Source organism: Ostrea edulis, chromosome 10 (genome assembly GCF_947568905.1).
Source record: "Ostrea edulis chromosome 10, xbOstEdul1.1, whole genome shotgun sequence".
Taxonomy (NCBI): Eukaryota; Metazoa; Mollusca; class Bivalvia; order Ostreida; family Ostreidae; genus Ostrea; species Ostrea edulis.
In genome coordinates, this window is record NC_079173.1 from 28,701,262 (window position 1) to 28,707,261 (window position 6,000).

Sequence of the window (6,000 nt, forward strand, 5' to 3'; positions counted from 1 at the left end):
CATCAATAATATGTTCACAAAGGGCTAGGTTATTTGCTGTTCTTTTCAGCGATCCCCCGACTCCATATGAAACGCCTTTCCCATGACAGCCTTCATACAAATTCTACGTTGCCATTTTCAAATTTCGCCTTAATAATAAGAAATCTTTCTCTTGTTTCTACTGTGTTGAAGGTCCATCGCTATAAAATATACTTCGTGTCAATGTGCTTGTTTTCTTAAAAACTCTGTTGAGGACAGGACTGAGATAAAACCAAATACCAGACGGTCTGTGGATCAGATTTAGCGCACACGTCTCCCTGTCGGAATCTTTAGGATATGTCAACCAGAATGGTTTGCTAGAATAGTTTAGCGTGACTTTGTTTCGGCGTTTTCTGTTCTAAATTTCTTGTAAAGTTGGTCATTAGTGTTGAGCATTACTCTTCTCTGTATCTTGTTTTTTTTAGAATCTCATTTCTTGTTAATGTTTCCTTAATATATGTACATGTATATTGTTTAAATCCCGCTCATGAAATTTCTTTGTACATGTATATATTATATGTTTCTTTGTACATGTATATACTATATGTATGTTTCTTTGTACATGTATATACTATATGTATGTTTCTTTGTACATGTATATACTATATGTATGTTTCTTTGTACATGTATATATTATATGTATGTTTCTTTGTACATGTATATATTATATGTATGTTTCTTTGTACATGTATATATTATATGTATGTTTCTTTGTACATGTATATACTATATGTATGTTTCTTTGTACATGTATATATTATATGTATGTTTCTTTGTACATGTATATACTATATGTATGTTTCTTTGTACATGTATATATTATATGTATGTTTCTTTGTATATGTATATACTATATATTTATATTACAAATCGCATTTTCCTCTATGAACCAACCAATTTCAGCGCGCGACACAATCCGTTCACATGACTATGAACGGATTATGAACTAGCTTAAAGCACGCGACTGAGAGAGCGTAATGATTTGAAAAAAATAGAACAACTGTTACAGAGATCTCGCCAATCGAAATCTCGCAAGTCACACCTTTGGATTAAGATTGTAAACTTACGTGGATTATCATCCTAATCTTGCAGTCTCCTATCTCCAAAATACAGTGCACCTTGCAATGTTGATAAAAGGCAGGGTGAGACGAAATGTGACGTCATGTCTATGTGTTGTCATACGTCACAATAACAACTGTGACAGAGGCTAGGTGTTCGTTTTATGCAACAAAATAGAAGCAATGTAAACAAAGGGTGTTTTACTAAATGAATATAGATATAAGAAATGAACATCACTTTTGAGCTGTTATGGTCAATATGAACGGATTTGGATTTGAGGCATCGCTAGCGCGATTCACAGAATTTGCCTCAAATTTAAATCTGTTCATACTGACCATGAACAGCTCAAAAGTGATGTTCATTTCTTAAATGTATGTTTCTTTGCACATGTATATACTATATGTATGTTTCTTTGTACATGTATATACTATATGTATGTTTCTTTGTACATGTATACAATTAAGTTCTTCTTTCTACATGTATTCTATGTTATGTATGTACCACATCTCTCAGGGACATACATGTAGCTGGGAATGGCATAAACTCCCGAAATAGGCAGTGGGTTTGGCAGTCCCCAATGGACCCATGCCTAAACTCTGGAGGAGTTCCGGAGGAATCCCGGTGGCTGAGCGTACATGTAGCACCTTCTGGTGGACATAAACTCCTTATCTTCCTCAAATAATTCACATGCATTTTTATGTTATTGAAAATTGTAATGGAAATTGCAAACTTTTGTTTCACTTCTTTTGTTATTTTTAAAACACTGACAATTATGCAAAAGAAAGGAGAAAAAATAGGGCCGTTCTTCTTAAATTTGTCCAATCCAATGGAAAATTCCTGTACAGATACTTGGGAGTACGAGCTAACGCCTAACTACGCCCCCGGTTATTTTAAGAATCATTGTTATAATTCGCTGGCTCCATTGTCCTTCGAAGGGCAGGGCAATATGAACAGTGAGCATTGAAATAATCGCATCAGTGAGAACACGGATACTATTAATATTACGCGTGCGAGTCAAACTTGATATTGAACTCGGGTTGAATAATATACGTCAGCCATACCACACAGCCACCTAGCGTGAACGACCTAGTATTGTGGTAGATTATATCTGGTATACGCTATTGCCAGTTGCAAAATCGGGTGATTGTAGGATTCATACGTGATAGAACGATACTAAATTAGAAATACTAATTCATTCAGTAACTTGGAAATGTTCATATAATCTATATCAACAAAATACAGATGTCTTACACAAAAAAATCGATAGCAGTACATGTTATCGCGTGATGTGTCGTGTAAAACCCATTCTTGATAGTGATACATTTAAAATGTCATTGTAAAATCTCTCTCTCTCTCTCTCTCTCTCTCTCTCTCTCTCTCTCTCTCTCTCTCTCTCTCTCTCTCTCTCTCTGTAAATTTCTACTTCCGTTCCCCCCTCATTGCAATCCTATCATTATATCCGTTTACATAATATAGCTTGTTACAAAGCATGTAAATTACCTGATGTAGCTATGTGGGCAGATTTAAGAATGTCATATCAATCAGATTGTCCTGATTTCATAAAAAAGAAAACATCTGCATTTAGGGTCAACTCTAATGTTTTACAAGATGCCATCACTAGGTATTGATATTCGCTGTAAAATTTTATTTTCATGGTCTAATTCCCCTTTTCAAACCAATATAACTCATTAATAAAACAAAGACTCGGACACAAATATAGGAACAGCTCGTCTGCGCGAGTGCAACATACTTGATTACTCTATTCAAATGTACATGTATAAATCTTTATCTTCACTTCATTCAACATTCTACGATAGAAAAACGGGATATCAATAACAACGTTAAATACACGGAATGCTAAAAGAAGTGTGGGTAGGTGGGGTGGGGTGGGGGTGGGGATCTGTTGCACGATGGGCAGCGAATTCTCGAATGATTTCTCTATACTTTAAACCTGTAAACTATATTTAAAATGATATTAATCAATGCATGCATAAAGACAATATATATATATATATATATATATATATATATATATATATATATATATATATACATGTATATATATATATATATATATATAAGCACTAAAGTTCCAACAACACTCGATACCTCAAAGTGTCGGATCCACAACATGGATACAAAGTCAAATACAAAAAATTATACAAAGCACTAAAATGACCAACGACACGAACAAAGAGATTGTCAAATTTTCGGGACGACCCGTCCCTTCTTCAGGACAAACGAAAACAATTACATAATGTGGTCAATATCAATAGAGCATAATAACAAAAACTACATATAAATACATCTAGCACTACAACTACACTAATCTACAAACGTATTTACAACGCAGACTACATGTTTTTGTTCTTTAGGCTTGCCAGTTAATGTTAAAAGTGGAGCGAATTAGGACATGCATTATTCGTCCAAAGAGCTGATCCAAAATGTCCGAAAAGAAAAACAATAAACTTAATTAATCTCAAGTGGAACGAGTTAACCCAATTACGTTGACAAATAGTAAAGCTAACTCGTACCCAGGGAGATTCTATTTTAACCATGCATAATTTATAAAAGATAATAGTAAGTAACAAATACAAAAAATAAATAAATAAATAAAAATAAGCTATGTAAACGAAGTAAGAGATGAACAAAGTTTGAGAGAAAGATAATGTAAACAACAAGTTTGAATAAGTTAACAAAATGGACCAACTCCAAACAAAAACATAGAATAGGCAGCCCAGGAAATTGAATCAACATCAGATATTCCCGTACTGATCATGTCTAGGGTAGATGTGTAAGAAAAACATAGAATCACGGAAACTGATAAATGGGTTTTACATGTAAGCAATCGGTTATGAAGTTCAAAAAAATTTAAAAAAGATGGACTGAATGTAAACGGAATTGAAAAGAGAAAAAAAAATGTGTTAAAAAATGGTCATAGTACCACTGTTAGGGACATGATCAGACGAGTAGGTCTAGATGAAGCTTAAAATCTAGTAAGGGTTTAGCCCGTATTCATCCTGGTGAAGGCAGTAGGTTTGTTGATACCATGCGGTTCAAATGACTTCAACCTGTGCATCCAGAATTTTTCCTTCTGCTTTCTTTCGGTATCTGACCAACTAGCGTCATGATCAATAACCACTACTGTCATGTCCTCCCATCGGTGGTTATTGCCATTGAAATGTGTTGCTACTGGCAAATCTTTTTTGGTTCTGATGGAGGACAAGCATTTACTTGTTAATGGATTAGTTTCAGCCTTCATCATATTTAGTTCTACGGGTGGTGGTGGTGTGGGGGCGGGGTGCGTGTGAAAATAACTGGTATGTGAATTTAGGTTTTTGTGTCATTGAACTTTTGATCTTGCCCCTTAGCATCATGTATAGTTTATTTAATACATCAATGTTCGAGATCAATATATAGGTCCCAAACTATGAATCACATATGCTGTTTTATTTATGAAAAAAGGCTTTCTATATTCAATTAAGTATTTGATTTTTGAAGACTTGCTGGGATATAAACTGTATCAAGCCGGAAGAGACCAACAGGGAGAAGTGGATACTGGATTTAAAGCCAAATGTTATGTAAATATTATTCATGTTTTCTGTATTATTTTAAAAAAGATAACTTGCAGTATGAAATTAAAACAAATACCACTGAATTTTGTTTTCAAATGTATAAAGTTGATATACTCGTAAACACTAAATAAATGGTTAAAATGTTTAAATTAGATATGGGCTGTGCTAACGTCTTTAGTATAAATCAGTCAATTAATACATTTGATATCATAATGATAAATGGGGAATGTTCAACTTTATTTTTTTTAATTTATTTATTTTTTTTTTTTTTTTTTTGCATACAGACTATATTTCACAAGCGAGGCAGAATTTTTCAATTATATTTTCACGAGTGTGCTACGAGTGTTAAAATATCAAACATCCCTGCCTCACGAGTGAAATTCATTCTATACCCAACAACAAAAATATTGAATTTTCTGTTTATTACATGTACATTCTTGTTGGTTTTTTCCTTCAGCAATTTTGGATGTCCCTGTATTGACGTTGAAAACAATACTAATGCTCAAAACATATAGTACCGAAAGAACTATGCAGAATACATTTGAACAACAACTTTAATTCAACTTTATTTTGGGTATTCAAATAAAAAAAAACATGAAAAATTATCTATAACGTAAAATGTTTGTGATCCTATGTACTGCGAGTGAATATTGCGGCAAGGAGTCACGGTTGTTATTTTTACAACAAAAGTGCATAACAATTGTGAAAATATCAAAGTGTATTCCATTGATAAATTTTATTATTATACTTTCATGTAAAATACTCGAATCTGATTGGTCGAGAAGCATTTGAAAAAACATATTCATTACTCTCTGAGAACAGAAAACACGCGCCCCAGGGTGATAGTATCTAGCAACGGGTAACAGTACTTGACAATGGGTGATATTATTATATAAATATTGCATGTAGTTGAGGGTAGCATTGAAAATTTTCTCCCAGAGAAAACCATTGTCAACCGAGGCGTAGCCGAGGTTGACAATGGTTTCTCGAGGGGTGGAAATTTCAATGTTACCCTCAACTACATGCAATATTTGTTTTATTATACTGAATGCTATGTAAACAGGAAAGCAGAAAAACTTACGTCTGTTGATATTTGATTAATCACTGTCATTACGATATTTCGTATATCGATGCGGGTATTCCCATTTATTACAAACGCTCAAATGATGTCGTCTAACAATCTACGGCTAACCGTACGCGCATAAAATTGACGCATGTGATAATTTTTTATAATATCACCCGTTGTCAAGTACTGTTACCCGTTGCTAGATATTATCACCCCGGGGCGCGTGCTTTCTGTTCTCAGAGGGTAACAATATGTTTTTTCAATTGCTTCTCGACCAATCAG